Genomic DNA, 18193 nt, shown 5'->3' with positions numbered 1-18193 from the left:
ACATGGATTCCGCAAACAGAGATCATGTGAAACTCAGCTCGCCCTATTTGCCCAAGAAATTCACAGTGCCGTAGACACTGGCGAGCAGATTGATGCCGTATTCCTGGACTTCAGGAAGGCATTTGATACGGTTCCGCACTTACGTTTAGTGAAAAAAATACGAGCTTACGGAATATCGGACCAGGTATGTGATTGGATTCAGGATTTCCTAGAAGAAAGAACACAACATGTCATTCTTAACGGTTCAAAATCTGCAGATGTAGAGGTAATTTCGGGAGTACCGCAAGGAAGCGTGATAGGACCTTTATTGTTTAGAATATACATAAATGACTTAGTTGACAACATCGGTAGCTCCGTGAGGCTATTTGCAGATGACACGGTTGTCTGCAAGAAAGTAGCAACATCAGAAGACTCGTACGTACTCCAGGAAGACCTGCAGAGGATTAATGCATGGTGCGACAGCTGGCAGCTTTCCCTAAACGTAGATAAATGTAATATAATGCGCATACATAGGGGCAGAAATCCATTCCAGTACGATTATGCCATAGGTGGTAAATCATTGGAAGCGGTAACGACCGTAAAATACTTAGGAGTTACTATCCGGAGCGATCTGAAGTTGAATGATCACATAAAACAAATAGTGGGAAAAGCAGGTGCCAGGTTGAGATTCATAGGAAGAATTCTAAGAAAATGTGACTCATCGACGAAAGAAGTAGCTTACAAAACGCTTGTTCGTCCGATTCTTGAGTATTGCTCATCAGTATGGGACCCTTACCAGGTTGGATTAATAGAAGAGATAGACATGATCCAGCGAAAAGCAGCGCGATTCGTCATGGGGACATTTAGTCAGCGCGAGAGCGTTACGGAGATGCTGAACAAGCTCCAGTGGCGGACACTTCAAGAAAGGCGTTACGCAATACGGAGAGGTTTATTATCGAAATTACGAGAGAGCACATTCCGGGAAGAGATGGGCAACATATTACTACCGCCCACATATATCTCGCGTAATGATCACAACGAAAAGATCCGAGAAATTAGAGCAAATACGGAGACTTACAAGCAGTCGTTCTTCCCACGCACAATTCGTGAATGGAACAGGGAAGGGGGGATCAGATAGTGGTACAATAAGTACCCTCCGCCACACACCGTAAGGTGGCTCGCGGAGTATAGATGTAGATGGATCGTCAGTCTGGGATGCGTACTAGATAGAGTTGGTAGAGGAACTAGAGAAGGCCAAGTTTAGTTAGCAGTCCATTTGATAAGCACGAAAGTGTCTCTGAGTTGCTCAGTCAGCTCCAGCGGTAGACGCTGCATCATTGTGTTCGAGGAGGTACGTTCGTAGAAGAGTCAGCCGATGTATTGCTTCTGTTGAGACTTGGAAATAACTACTTTTTCGTCTGGCCACATCCATATCTTGTTTGATTGCTCCGGAAGAAGGCATATCATATTTGAACACTTGAAATATTAGTTCAATTTATTACATACATTTATAAAAGATCCACTTTGAGACAGATATTTGTCACAGGCTTGCTTGATAAGTGAAATGTGGCAATGGTAATGATACACCAAAATCACGATAGTAATCCATTGCAGTTGCTACATATTTTGTTACAAACAAAAGTATTATAAAATCACAATCACAGTAATACAGGAAACTCCCTTACAAGGCCAGATCACTTGGACAAATAACAAATACCTTTAACCGGAACAAGATCCGTAAAAATTGAAATTTGAATATGACCAGGTAAATATACTCAGGTAAAACTTTACTTAAATAGTACAAATGTCCATACAATTCCCATCAGAACTCTCATTACTTCCAATCAGCTGAGGAACAAATTAAGGGTAAGAACACAGATCTTTCAAGGTTTGGCTAGCCAACTTTCCTAAATAAAACTATATACAAATGACTTAAACAATTAAGGAGGTGCTTTAATTTTGACCACACCAATCTTCAAATTTACTTAGTTGATTAATCAACAATATTTTTACAATGATTACAACTAGAACATGACCATATGACAATACCTCTAAAATGAGGTCGCTTCAATATTGCGTATGAATTAGCGATAGACGCGAGCAGACCAAGGATTCAAATCAATACGAGAGATCCACGAGACAGGAAATGATATAGAAATGTACTCAACTTTGCACAGCAATTGAACTTCAGATGCTTTAATTCTCGCGCAACAGCGACAACATAATCCAAGATGTAAAGGAGAGGACAGGGCCTTAAATATCTCTCTGCCCCCGTGGTGCTCTGCTCCCAGTATGCTCGCGTCGACCACTGTCAATTACCTGTAACACAACACACATCAACGGCAGACAATATTCTGAGACATAAACTGCACAATCTTATCTACAGTGCAGGTGATCAATACAACTGAACAGAAACAAATTAGCCTCCGTGAGTTACTTGGCCAGTGCCAGCTCTTACACTTCGATTAATAAGTTCGCTAAAACTCATGCCCTAAAGTTAAGATGACAAGAATTATCTCGGCGCACATTTACACGCCAAACTACCAAATGAACTACAAGGCAGAATAGAGGACGTATCTCGGCGTGTCTTGAAACGCCAGAGCCGGACTTATTCAATACTCGTTGCACTTCTAGCTACGTCTTTAACCACACTTCATGTCGGTTGGTTGGCCGTAGCCACACTTCAGCTGCCGTCAAGATAGTTAGTCACGACACCGAGGTAGGTGATAAACAACTAAAACAATTCCAAAGGATTTTTAGGACACTGGCATATTCAATTAATCCGTACTCAACCCACCGAAACAACTCTGCGACTCCAATTCAATCGGCCGGCGTAGCTAATAACAGACTCGAAGTAGCTTATCCTTCCGATCTCTAGGAAAATCAGATCATCATGGGCAGTGGATCTGCCATCACGGCTCAACACGCCGTAGCCGCTGGCCCCGCTCCTTCGTTGTCCGACTCGTCCTCTCGCCGCCCTGCCTACGTACACAGTCCCACGTGACTCCTGCTCACCGCCGATCCCGACACACCTCCCCAGCAGAGCGCACGCGCTGTCGTTAAATCAGCGCCGCCAAAGATGAGCAGAAGACAAATAAGCATCGAAGTCGACTCAAAGATCAAAATGACGATCGATGTAGACTGACGCCAGAAAACGCACCAGCTCAATAAGTTGCAACTGTTATTGACTATTAAAGCATCACTTGATGCACAGATTAACAAACTGTTCTCTTGCAGTACAATGTTCCAAATTTAAATGAACAAGTTCATCAGGAACTTTATCTGTCACGTTGGTCCTAAACTATGATGTTGACTCCTTCACATGAGGCCACGAACTGGGTCGGAGCTTTTGCTAGCTGAACACTATACTGACCTCGGTGTGAGGGTGCCGCTATGCTGGGAGGAGAGGCGAGGTCTTCAAGAGCTACTTCTATCAGTCGTTTGCAGGAGCCCTCTATAATGTGTGTGGTATCAATTCACGTTGCTAACTTTGGTGTGGCAACGAGGTCACTATAGCCGGCCGGAGCGGCCGTGCGGTTCTAGGCGCTCCAGTCTGGAACCGAGCGACCGCTACGGTCGTAGGTTCGAATCCTGCCTCGGGCATGGATGTGTGTGATGTCCTTAGGTTAGTTAGGTTTAATTAGTTCTAAGTTCTAGGCGAGTGATGACATCAGAAGTTAAGTCTCATAGTGCTCAGAGCCATTTGAACCCATTTGAGGTCTCATTATGAGACCGTAGCTTCCTCCTACTTATATCACACCAAAAGACCATGACAGTAAAATTAGAGAGATTTGATCTCACGCGGAGGTTTACTAACAATCAAAAAATGGTTCAAATGGCTCTGAGCACTGTGGGATTTAACATCTGAGGTCTCCAGTCCCCTAGAACTTAGAACTACTTAAACCTAACTAACCTAAGGACATCACACACATCCATGCCCGAGGCAGGATTCGAACCTGCGACCGTAGCAGTTGCGCGGTTCCGGACTGAAGCACCTAGAACCGCTCGGCCACTGCGGCCGGCTACCAGCAATCGTTCTTCCCGCCAATCATTGCTGACTGGAATAGGAGGAGGAAACTGAGAGTGGCACCCAAAGTATTCTCCGCTACGCACTGACTTCTGGAGTATGGAACTAGAACCCAGTTGTACTCCGATGTTGGGACAGCACGGGGGTCTAGTACAGCGATGCAATAAAAGCTTGCGTCAGGGACAAAAAAAATGACTTTACATTAATTGTAATGTCATATTTAATTACATTCAGTGGAAACATGGACACATGTGTCTGGAATGTCGAATAGAGTCCAAGATATACATTTTATTTATTTGTAGCATGATGTGGAATGACAGAATAACACACACATCAAAAAAAGCTTTGCATCACCCCGGTTTCCAGATCTCCTGAAGATAGGCGTTGACTGTGGACATTGCATCACAGACGCGGTCCCTTTGACTTTTCAGAGATATCACTAAACCCGGCCAAAAATGTAAACAACCATACATGAGCAGCGCTTTTTAGAGGGAGGTGGTCCGACAGCCGATCTGTTCCAGTCATTCCACCAGGAAGGAGGTCCACAGTTCGTGTTGTCTGTAGTTTAACGATGCGTAGACGGTCAATACCGCGGTTCGATCGCGTACGCATTGTTACTTTGTGCCAGGAAGAGCTCTTAGCAATGGAAGTACCCAGGCGTCTCGAAGTGTACCAAAGCGATGTTGTTCGGACATGGAGGAGATACAGAGAGACAGGAACTGTCGATGACATGCCTCACTCAGGCCGCCCATGGGCTACTACTACAGTAGATGACCGCTACCTACGGATTATGGCTCAGAGGAACCCTGACAGCAACGCCACCATGTCGAATAATGCTTTTCGTGCAGCCACAGGACGACGTCTTACTTCTCGAACTGTGCGCAGTAGGCTGTATGATGCGCAACTTCGCTCTCGAAGTCCATGGCGAAGTCCATCTTTGCAACTACGACAGTATGCAGCGCGGAACAGATGGGCACAGCAACATGCCGAATGGACCGCTCAGGATTGGCATCACGTTCTCTTGACCGATGAGTGTCGCATATGCCTTCAACCAGACAATCGTTGGAAACGTGTTTGGAGGCAACCCGGGCAGGCTGAACGCCTTAGTCACACTGTCCTGCGAGTGCAGTAAGGTGGGGGTTCCCTGATGTTTTGGGGTGGCATTATGTTGGGCCAATGTACGCCATGGAAAACGCCGTAACAGCTCTACGATACGTGAATGCCATCCTTCGACCGATAGTGGAACCATATCGACGGCATATTGGAGACGCATTCGTCTTCATGGACGACAATTCGCGCTCCCATCGTGCACATCTTGTGAATGTCTTCATTCAGGATAACGACATCGCTCGACTAGAGTAGCCAGCATGTTCTCCAGACATGAATCCTATCGAACAGGCCTGGGATAGATTGAAAAGGGCTGTTTATGGACGACGTGACCCACCAACCATTCTGAGGGATCTACGCCGAATCGCCGTTGAGGAGTGGGACAATCTGGACCAACAGTGCCTTGATGAACTTGTGGATAGTATGCCACGACGAATACAGGCATGCATCAATGCAGGAGGACGTGCTACTGGATATTAGATGTACCAGTGTCTACAGCAATCTGGACCACCATCTCTGAAGGTCTCGCTGTATGGTGGTACAACATGCAATGTATAGTTTTCATGAGCATTAAAAAGGGCGGAAATTATGTTTATGTTGATCTCTATTCCAATTTTCTGTACAGGTTCCGGAACTCTCGGAATCAAGGCGATGCAGAACTTTTTTTATGTGTGTATATGAGGAGTTTGAGGGCCGCGTCAGACCAGTCATATGACAGATGACCCAAAAGTAAATAATGACGTGGTTCAGCTTTACTGCATTACCTGAAAGACGCTTAATATGCTCTGGTAGATTGCTGAATACATATGTACCCATGTATTTGCTTCCTTTCTGCTTACATCTTGTCCTAGTGTATGTTTCTAATTTTGCTATTTTTTGAGAAAAGAGAAATGTTGCCAACGATAAAGAAATCAAAGCAATCAATTTTTCTAAGAGGTCCCTGCAGGATTCTCACCAGGTATAGTTCTCATGGCATGAGTCTGTATTTTGAAGATTAGCCTACTTTCCCTATAGCTTGAGTTATCTCAAAATGTGATTCAGTAAGTAATTAGGTTTAAGGAAACACCCAACATAAATCAGTTTCTTCTCTTCCAAATCATTTATATAAGTAATAATCGGTGTTGCAAGTGTAGGTGAACTTGACGCTTCATTAATTTTAGGCAGCGTTTCCCAGTTAAGGTTGTGAACTGCGAAACGATTGTGAATAATTTCAGTGAGACACGATAAGAAGTGAAGTAAATGCCGTTGCGTACTTCTTTAAATATGACAATCGGATCTGTACGTTTTCGTGAGGGCACACATTTTGCTCTACTTTTTCTACGTAAATCTATGTTCTTCTTTCAGATTATGAAGTCTACATAATGTCTTGTCATTTTCCATGCGTTTTCCGTAGTCTCTGTGGGTGTCCATTGATGCTATGTACTATTTTAGTTTATGCAAATTTTATAACAACCGCAAAAGTCTTTAACTTTTTAGTGCACATGGATTTTATTTTTTTGTTTATTAAAAATACATATTTTAATCTTTTAGATGTGTCATTAAATATGCCTGCTTTTTACAAAATGTGTTTAGAAGTATACAATAGAAGGTTTTGTAAATACACTTTAAAGTAGCACACTTTGGAAACTATAGTACGCTTAGGATGTGGGAAAACATGTTTTGGGAGTACCATGTATCTCAGACATGAATCATAAGCAATACTGAATGTATATGTATGTGAAATAGTTATGACAGTTCAGTTCTTGTTTACAAGTCTACAACAAATCTTCGTGCACAAATTGAGTGCGGGCAGTCATCATCATCATCATCATCATCATCTCACCATCATCACCATCATTTTCTGCAGGCTCGGTTTCGAAAGCTTCTTTGTAGAAATCTAATTGGTCCCAATGTTGCCCTTTGCAAGGAGCAGCTATTTGACACCTGACACATTAGTTGAACTGGTCCTCTTCGAACAGTTAATACTCTTCCGAAGGAATACCCCGTTCTTCAGGGGAAACATTTGCTTGAAAATGTTATGGGTGGTGCTGACCGCAGAAAAGTACACACCCGTTGAATGAAGGGTCAGAAAATTGCAAAACATTGTTCTCTGTAATTCTGAAGGCATTTTCTATCTTCAGGCGATTTTCAAATCCTGCTTTCCAGTCCACAACCTGTACATGAGAAGTTGTAAACAGAGTTCCCATCTTCACTTAAAACTTCCGGGCTGATAGGCCGTGGTCGAAGTGTAAAACTCTCTCCTGACGTTTCGTCTCCGACTGCGGGAGACATCCTCGGAGGTAAAGCGGTGGTTTTATACTTCGACCACGGCCTATCAGCCCGGAAGTTTTAAGTGAAGACAATACCTGCCCTGAAAGCTTACATTGTATGATCAGAGTTCCCATTGTTGAAAAAGTATCATTATATTTCGATGGATATTGAATAGTTTCTTTCTTCCTTTTCTTCTTTTCCAGCGAACCAAACGCCCGATCAGCAGGCGCATAGGTCTGTCCACATATGGGGGAAAAACCACTCGAGCTGAAGTTTCTTCTGCCAGCTGAATCGAATCACGAAAGTTAGCACTATGTAATACTTGTAGTGCCACACACAAGAATTAGAAAAGAAGTGAAGTCACATTGTTTAGTTTCTCACTCATTTTATTGCTGAGGAAATGATTCAAATAGGACAGTGCTTCGTTGCAGCCCCTGCGATGTCTGTCACTAGCCACCTGTAGAAGGAGAGTATGCGCTTGTCGAATGATTTCTCTGGTGTACGAATTATTATACCTAATGTATAATACCGTGATACCGTGTGGGCGGGCATAATATGCTTCATCTATGTTGGTCTTTGACAAAGGCAGGTTTTGCACTAGATCAAAATTGATGCTTAAAGTTTCTTCAGGCAGCATGTTTAACTCAGAAAAAATGGTTTACTCGAATGTTATGCGCAAGATAAGAAACAATGAGATTCTTCTCTTCTGAAGTGATGGTTCCTGTTTATCACAAGTTCTTTGGCCTCAGGCCTGAAAATATTACTTTTTAAGGAACCAAGACCTAAATTAAAGACTAAACGAAAAACAGAATAGTACAACGAATACCGAGACTGCTTGATGTTTCGTTAGTTATCTTAAGAAACTCTTGATGCATTTTACTTATAGTTAAATGAGCTGCTAAATATTTTCTTCTAGGTCCGTTTTTCCTACCATAGTGACTTTCACGACATTTGAATTCTTTGTATGATCCTTTATTTCCGCTTTAAGGAAGTTCATCTCTTAGTCACTCGAGAGCCTTCTCTTCTCTCCATCATCTCTGCCTCTTCTTCCATAATAATTTTAGCATAATGCTCAACTTCCGACCTTCCTACGCTTAAAATTTCAAGAAATGCCTCTTTACACATCATCACAGGTCGTGTGTCGGAAAACAATAGATTGTGCTACATTAACAGTTCCTTTTTGGATCTTTTGAAGAACATGTTGATCAAGGTTATTTGAATATTCCGCTGAATGTATTGTTTTTATTTAATGGCATATTGAATAATTCAGAACTTCAATGTCATTTTCTTGGCCTTAAAGATGTTAATACTTTTTTTGTTACGAGACATATTCCATCCTTTGTTCCTTTTGTCTTCTGAATCCTTCTTTGTTAATGCCTCGTTTTCAACTCGTATCATCAAAATCTTAACTTTAGAACATTTCAACCAACTTTTAGTTACCACTGTTCAAACAATGAACCCGCATGCTTAATGCTCTTTACAACACGATGTTACTACTGGAAGAGAAGTAGCAGCACTATTTTCTTGAGAAGCTAAATAGCGGGTTTTGTAAATTAATGTTGCGTTGCTGTACATTTAGTATACAAAACAGTAGATTATGGCACAACAACAAGTAAACAGTATTATATGGAAACAAAATTACATTTCAGACCACTAAATATGGGAGGTTTCAAAAATAATACCTTTCAGTTTAGAACGTAGTCGACCATAACACAGTAGGAACTAACAAGAAATGTTCTCACCATTGAATTCACAAGGTGCAGAAGCAGAAAATTGATCATCTCAAAAAACAACACGTTTTGGAAATAAGATGTTATTATAACTTCAGCGGTCAGATAAACACTGACATAACTCAAACCCTTTCACAAGGTAATAATGCAATAAATCCATTAAGATTTCGATATTAATGACACAAATTTAATTATTGTAACAGTGACAAGTGTAAATATACGAATTACTATGACATTCCCGTGAATTAAAGTTTGTTAACACGTTCTCTGCTATTTTAAATCATGTACATTTTACTGATCTAATCGTTTTTACTTAGAAAGTTCATGACATCTGGATTCTGGATTTTGTTTATGTTATGACAGTGATGAAAGTTTTTGCAATAGGATACGTTTGTGAATATTTTAACAGTTGAACCATAAAATAGTTAAATACAAGTACATAAGTTTTCTAGAGAACAAGTGTATTTCTATTCTACATCTACATCTACATCCATACTCCGCAAACCACCTGACGGTGTGTGGCGGAGGGTACCTTGAGTACCTGTATCAGTTCTGCCTTCTATTCCAGTCTCGTATTGTTCGTGGAAAGAAAGATTGTCGGTATGCCTCTGTTTGACCTCTAATCTCTCTAATTTTATCCTCATGGTCTCTTCGCGAGATATACGTAGGAGGGAGCAATATACTGCTTGACTCCTCGGTGAAGGTATGTTCTCGAAACTTTAACAAAAGTCCGTACCGAGCTACTGAGCGTCTCTCTTGCAGAGCCTTCCACTGGAGTTTATTATCCCCGTAACGCTTTCGCGATTACTAAATGATCCTGCTGTAACGAAGCGCGCTGCTCTCCGTTGGATCTTCTCTATCTCTTCTATCCACCCTATCTGGTGCGGATCCCACACCGGTGAGCAGTATTCAAGCAGTGGGCGAACAAATGTACTGTAACCTACTTCCTTTGTTTTCGGACTGCATTTCCTTAGGATTCTTCCAAAGAATTTCAGTCTGGCATCTGCTTTACCGACGATTAATTTTGTATGGTCAATCCACTTTAAACCACTCCTAATGCCTACTCCCAGATAATTTATGGAATTAAATACTTCCAGTTGCTGACCTGCTATATTGTAGCTAAATGATAAAGGATCTTTCTTTCTATGTATTCGCAGCACATTACACTTGTCTACATTGAGATTATATTGCCATTCCCTGCACCATGCGTCAATTCGTTGCAGATCCTCGTGCATTTCAGTACAATTTTCCATTGTTACAACCTCTCGATATACTACAGCATCATCCACAAAAAGCCTCAGTGAACTTCCGATGTTATCCACAAGGTCATTTATGTACGTTGTGAATAGCAACGGTCCTCCGACACTCCCCTGCGGCTCACCTGAAATCACTCTTATTTAGGAAGACTTCTCTCCATTGAGAATGACATGCCGCGTTCTGTTATCTAGGAACTCTTCAATCCAATCTCACAATTGGTCTCATAGTCCATATACTCTTACTTTGTTCATTAAACGACTGTGGGGAACTGTATCAAACGCCTTGCGGAAGTCATACATCTATGTACATGATGGTTAAAGCTGTCCCTGTAAGTAAATACAATACGTAATACGAGTATCGTAATGCCCGATTGAAAGAGGTATCGATAGATTCGTTTTGTACAACCTCTTTTACTTTATTTCAGACATGTACATAATCCCCAAGTGAAGAGTTATTTCCTCGAGTCTCCTGGAGTATTTGGTGCAGCTCGTCACGATGTCATCTCCTCTGTCAACCTCTCGAGCTGTACTAAATGTTTTCAGTAATATAATGCATGCATTCCAGTATCTGTCTTCCACTACAGATGTTGCTCTCTATGGTTCTCTCTAGTACCATGGATATTTTTCTTTTCCAGATGCTTTATCACGTGTTCTGGCATTCTGTCTTAATATTTTCCTTGTATTCATTTAGTTGTCGTTTCTACGGAGAAGCTCCTTGTTTCTTATCACGCACTTAATTTTCATGATTTTGCTGTAAAACCACATCTCAAACGAATCGACTGTCTTGTTTCCCAGTTTTCAAATAAAAAATATAATCGTGTCACAAAAATGTCAGAGGTGAAATTTCCTACGTGAAAGTTTTAGAATGAGCCATTCCGATAGTTAGAAGACAATAGGCATTTGTCTCGTATGATCAGACACTGAGGAGCAGCCAATATATCAACTTTCGTCAGTTGTTTTGAGATTTTGTAAAGAGACACTAACTTGTGACGTCGAAATAGTGCATCGAAAACGAGACGTAGATGGGAAAGAGTCTTTCATGCAGGCCGTGCTAACTTTCAGTAAAATTCTGAAAAATGATATGGGTGGCAATGAACTGATTATTTATCAAATAGTGTAAGTAGGCTGTTTATGTTTTCTTTATGTAAGTTTGCTGTTTATGTTTTTTATTGGTAACGTTACATAGCACTCTGTATGAAAATCACTGGCTGTGCTGTGTGCAGTATGTGGCTAGTTTGCATTGTTGTCTGCCATTGTTGTCATGAACTGCTATAGCTGGATGCGAACAGCGCGTAGCGCTGGGCAGTTGGAGGTGAGCCGCCAGCAGTGGTGGATGTGGGGAGAGAGATGGCGGAGTTTTGATAATTTGTAATACTGGATGTCAATTATGAATATTAAGGTAAATACATTGTTTGTTCTCTATTAATATCTTTCATTTGCTAACCATCCCTATCAGTAGTTAGTGCCTTCTGTAGTTTGAATCTTTTATTTAGCTGGCAGTAGTGGCGCTCGCTGTATTGCAGTAGTTCCAGTAATGAAGATTTTTGTGAGGTAAGTTATTTGTGAAAGGTATAGTGTAATGTTTGTCAGGGCCATTCTTTTGCAGGGCTTTTGGTAGTCAGATTGCGTTGCGCTAAAATTATTGTGTGCCAGGTTAAGCACAGTCTTGTACAATTGTTCTAAGTGGACGTTTCACATGCAAAATTGTTCTAAGGGGACGTTTCATATGTCGACCCTTAGCCTAGGATACCTCGCTGGAATCTTCTGATTTTTTCGTGTAGTTTGTGTATTTAGTGTAGCTTTTGTTTATTGCTAGCGCGTAATTGTAGAGAGAATCTCCTTTGTAGTTGCAGTCTTTCATTGTTGTACAGTAAAACAGTTGTGGCATGCATGTAGCTTTGCGCCAAGTATTTCGCTGCTGCAATTAACTAGATATTATTTTCAGTGCTATGTTAATGTGTTCTCTTGTTTTTGCTATTCAAGTTGTGCTTTTCTGTGTTGTCGTGTGAAATATTGTGACAATAATGGCGTGTGAAAAACGTAACACTAGGCTCCAAACTAAATTGAGAAATAATAGTGACGACGAGCGTAGCTTATCAGCACCACTGGGTAGTGAATTAACTAATATTCAAAGTAGTAATTTGGTAACTGTGCATAGGGAAATGGAGCGGGCGTCAGACAATGGCGTAGGCAGTGAAACAGGTAGTGAACAGGGAAGCATTGTCGATCGATCGGTCGGCAACAGCTCGCCTCAGGAATCCGAAATGATAGGACACAATTTTGCAAATACTGTAGATTCAGGTTTTGCGTCCTCACCGTTTTCTCAAATGAGTCAAGACACATCTTCCGCTTGTCAAAATGTGAATGTTGCCGGTGCAAATTCACTGCCGAAAAGCACTGAGGAACATGTTTCAGACACCAATGCATTGTTATTACAATTAATGCAACAAATGGGAGAAAAGCTTCAAAAGTTAGACACAATGGAACAACACCAGAGACAAACACAGCAACAGTTAGACGCAGTGGAACAAAATCTTAAAAAGTTAGACACAGTGGAACAAAATCTTCAAAAGTTAGACACAATGGAACAAAAGCTTCAAAAGTTAGACTCAGTGGAACATATGCTTGAACAAACACGTGAAGATTTAACTACTGAGTTACATAAAATAGAATCGAAATGTCAGAAAGTCTGTAATGACGTAAAAACACAAATTTGTGAGCATTTCCAACCTATTTTTTCGCGTCATGAGAATGTATTACAGAATCACGAAGCAGCCATAAAAGAGCTGCAAACCATTGTTCATGAAAATCATGAGACCTTGTGGGCTAAAATAGACTCAGTTGCATCTACCGATTCGGTTACGCAACTGGCAAAAACTCAGGAAAACTTAAAGAACACAGTAGATTCGATTTCAACACAAATGGACACTCTGAAACTTGGTTCAGAAAAACACACTGAGGAAATGTGTTCACTATCGGAGAAAGTAGCCGAACTTTCGGATCAGGTCACTAACTTATCTACAAAGGTAGATGATGATCTGAATGACACAAGACCCGTAGCCTTCACTGACACAGAAGACTATGAACAAATAAGAAAATTCAAACAAAATCAAAATCAAATCAATACACAGTACAAAAGAGAAATCCGGGAAGTACAAGAACAGCTGACACAGGTAATACAAGAATTACGTATTTCAGAGGACACTCGCGCCCCAATACGGGAAGAGGGACATAGAAATACGGAACAGCCACAAAATAATAACACAGGTCATTTCGGTAATTATGAAAGAAATTGGCAAGGTACACCGAATTTTGAGATGGAACCGCCGACACGACGTAACAATGAGCGATATGTGACTCGCCGACATGATGACTTTGACTATAAGCTGTTCATTACTACACGTAAATTCAAAACATTCAAGAATTCTGCCAACGACATTCATCCACAAGCGTGGCTCCATCAATTCTCTCATTGTTTCCCTCCCAACTGGTCATTGGAGCACAGGTTAGAATTTATGTGTGGCTATTTGGAGAATGAACCAGCTGTAAGAATGCGATCGGTCATTCACGATTGTCACAGTGAAGGAGAATTTTACCATGCGTTCCTCTCAGCATATTGGTCACAAGCTACACAAGATCGCGTAAAACATAGCATCATGATGATGAAACACTTTGAACAATCTGAATTTTCCAGTCTTGTCAAATATTTTGAAGACATGTTGCACAAGAATCAGTACCTATCAAACCCATACAGCCCCTCAGAACTCATCCGCATTTGCTTAATCAAACTGCCTGAACATTTACGACATATTATTTTGGCAGGACGTTGCAAAGACGACATTGAAGCTTTTCAGGGATTGTTACAAGAACTGGAAATTGACACAGACAGTCGCGGGATGCGAAAACAGGAAAACAATCACTACAGGTCACATCCGTCACAATTCCGTGACGACAGAAACAATAAATGGCCACGACAAACCTATTCTTACAACGTAAATCGTGACCAAAACAGACACCACCCATATGACAACCACTGGCAGAGTAATAGTTACAGGGAAAGATCACCTTTCCGCGGTAATGACTATCACAGAGACAATCAGAGAAACAGACAATATGGGAACCAAAATAACTATTATCAAGGGAGACAGAATAACTTTAGACGCAACGGTCCAGCGCGTAGTTACGATTCTGGGAGAAATTCTCCACCACATGACCGACATGAAAGAAACTATCGAACCTACCGACATGACGACAGACGATATGATCGTAACGACAGACCTGAATTGCATCAGAACTGGCGAGATTTAAATAGAGCAGAGCACTCTCGTCACGATGAATTTGTGGAAGTTAGGTCTCCAAATCCCAATAACGACGCGCGCCAACAAAGAGACAATAGGCGATGACTCACACCACTGGCAGCCACAAGACGTACTTATGAAACTGACGACGCAGCTGCCGTAGCTAGTAATTACGTAAAAATGGAAGACATTAGGGACATCTTACTCCAGGAGCACGACGTAAAACATAACAACATTGCATATCCTGTGATTCATATTACTGTAAATGACGTAAAATTTACGGCAGTACTTGACTCTGGCAGTCCCATTTCAGTAATTAGCGAAACAGCTTTTAGCAAATGCAACAAAGCGAACGATTGCCCCACACTTCCGTTACGTAAGATTAAATTACAAGGTGCAATCTTTGGAAAAAGTGTAGATGTACGCCAACAAACCAATTTAGAATTCTTTTGTCAAAGCCACAGCTTCTCTATGAACTTCCTTATTGTTCCATTATTGTCGACGGAAATTATACTGGGAGTAGACTTTTTGAATGAATACAAAGCAATCTTAAGCTTTAACGATGCTGAAATAAGTTTAGAGAAAGAAGGTATGTCAATAGCTTTGAAATTTGAAGACTGGCTCTCAAACCATGATGAGGAAATTAATCGGCTTTACCTTCTGTTAGATAACAGTTCGGAATTTTCTATGGAACTAGACACTAACAATCACTCTGCAAGTACTGACAGCGATGACATCGACGGCATATTTGAAATTAATGAGTTAATTCAGAATAAAATTCAAACAATTGAGAATTGTAATGACACTGATAGGCAGGACCTTTTTGAGATTTTACAAGCACATTCCACAGTTTTTACTCACAAGACAGGAACAATCAAGGGATTTCAATACCAATTTCGTGTTCGTGAGCATACTAAATTTTGTGTTAGACCATACGTAATTCCGACACATTATAGGGACCGTGTTAGAACAGAAATACAATCTATGCTTGACGAGGGCATTATTGAGCCTGCAGTAAGCTCATACAACAATCCATTACATGTTGTTGAGAAGAAAAATGGATCGATCAGGATTGTCTTAGATTCGAGACAAATCAATACTATCATTATTCCTGAAACAGACAGGCCGCAGACGATGGAAGAACTTCTTCAAAATTTTAATGGTGTAAAAGTGTTGTCTTCCATTGATCTCAGATCCAGCTTTTATCAGATCGAACTTCATCCAGAATGCAGAAAATACACAGCTTTCCTTTGTTTCGGCGTTTGTTATCAGTTTCGGAAACTTCCTTTTGGTTTGAACATTTCTTCGGCAGCATTCATTCGTGGGTTAAATTCCATATTACCTGAGTTCTTAAAACGTCACATCACTTTATATGTGGACGATATTCTAATAGCAGAAGCTTCATGGGAACAACATAACCGCATCCTCAACAGTTTGTTACGTATTTTTGCAGAATCTGGAATTACAGTTAACTTGGAAAAGTCTGAATTCGGTAGGTCAAAGGTGAAGTTTTTGGGACATATTATTTCTTCTGAAGGCATTCAGCCGGATCCAGAAAAGTTAGAAGCAATCAGAGCCATTCCTGTTCCATCCACAAAAAGACAAGTCCGCAGTTTTCTAGGTCTCGTAAATTTTTACCGTCGTTTTCTGAATATGCAAATTCTAGTTACACCTAAACTTTGTTCTCTCACTGGAAAAAATACTATTTGGAACTGGGACGAACAAGCACAGTTGGAATTCAATTCTTTGAAAGAAGCGTTACTTCACGCGCCAATACTAGCTCATCCAGATCTGTCACAAGATTTCTGCCTTAGCACTGATTCTTCCAAAGTCGGTCTTGGTGCCCACTTATTTCAAGAAGCCATAGAAAATGACACTACTGTTCAGAAAACCATTGCTTTTGCTAGCCGAGTGCTAACAAAATCTGAAAAAAATTATTCCGTTACTGAATTAGAAGCTTTAGCTATCGTTTGGGCATTTAACAAATTCCGTTTCTTTCTTTCTGGTAAGCACGTAAAAGTATACAGTGATCACCGTGCATTACAATTTCTTATGTCTTCAAAATTAAATCATGATAGGTTAAAACGTTGGGCATTGTTTCTGCAAGAATTCCGCTTCACAATAGTCTACATTCCCGGCAAGGAGAACATTGTTGCGGACGCGCTGTCACGCGCACCGGCTGGGCTTGAGAAAAGTAACACAGAAGGCAACCTCGAGAAAAATTTCAGTATTCTTTACATTCAGAAAGTCGCCTTTGAAAACTTCATCACCACATCTTTAAAGGACATTGCTCATGAACAAGATAAAGATCCGATTTGGAAAGATATCAAAAGTAAATGGCATGAAAAGACACAGACTCAGATTCGGCACTATTACCTGGTTAGAAACAACATACTCTTCAAACGCTGCACTGTTGATGACAAGCTATGGGTACTTTGCATTCCAGACGATTTTGTTAATAAGCTCATTTGGTACATTCATTTCAGCTACGCACATTTTGGCCCACGAAAATGTCATCATATTCTTCGAACGACTTGTTATTTTAACAATATGGAAAAGAGAATTCGAAGAGTCTTGTCTATTTGTAAACTTTGTCAAAAGGCGAAACCATCTACTGTCTCCCATCGTGCTCCGCTGTTTCCTATCATTCCTTCTAAATTAAAAGAATTTGCTGCTGTTGATCTCTTGGGACCCCTTGTCAGAACATCGAATGGATTTTCGTACGTTCTAGTCGCTGTTGAACTTACTTCAAAATTTGTTTCTTTCACTCCGTTACGTAAAGCCACTGGACGGTCTGTATCCAACGCCTTTGTTAAAAATTTCTTACGTGAAGTGGGACACGTTAGTAAAGTCATTTCAGATAACGGACCGCAATTCAGATCTGCTGTTTGGTCACGCATGCTTCGGAATCATAAAATCAAACCTGTTTTTATTTCATTGTATTCACCACATTGTAACCCGTCTGAACGGATTATGAAAGAAATCAATAAGCTTTGCAGACTTTATTGTCACAGAAAGCATCAGAATTGGGACAGATATTTACACTTATTTCAAAATGTGCTGAATGAAATGCCTCATGATTCCACTGCTTTACCACCTACTCTTGTACTGAAGAATGTGGAACCTCCGAACAGAATCAGAGAGCTTGTACCTTTCCCGAATACACGTGAAAGCAAATGCAAAGAAATTATATATTGGTCAGAAAGTTCTCATTAAAGCTCATTCATTGTCACATAAGAAGAAACACTTGAGTCACAAATTCTTTCTAGTTTACAATGGACCTTACAGAATCCGACGTATACCACATGATAATTGCGTTGAAGTTGAAACTCTGCGTACTAGGTAGAGTAAAGGTTTACACCACATTTCACATGTAAAACCGTTTATTGAAAGATAATCTGCTTTTAACTTTGTCTTTGCCATAAAACTTTTCACTTCACATTTCTAGTATGCTTTGTCAGACTTAAGAAACTGTTAACATGCAACATTTTGGTTTGCTTACGAGTGGATTCTGGATTTGAGGTGCTTTCTGTGAAATGCCAGATG

Source organism: Schistocerca cancellata, chromosome 8, assembly GCF_023864275.1.
Source record: "Schistocerca cancellata isolate TAMUIC-IGC-003103 chromosome 8, iqSchCanc2.1, whole genome shotgun sequence".
NCBI classification, from domain to species: Eukaryota; Metazoa; Arthropoda; class Insecta; order Orthoptera; family Acrididae; genus Schistocerca; species Schistocerca cancellata.
Note: the sequence above shows the minus strand (reverse complement) of the source record.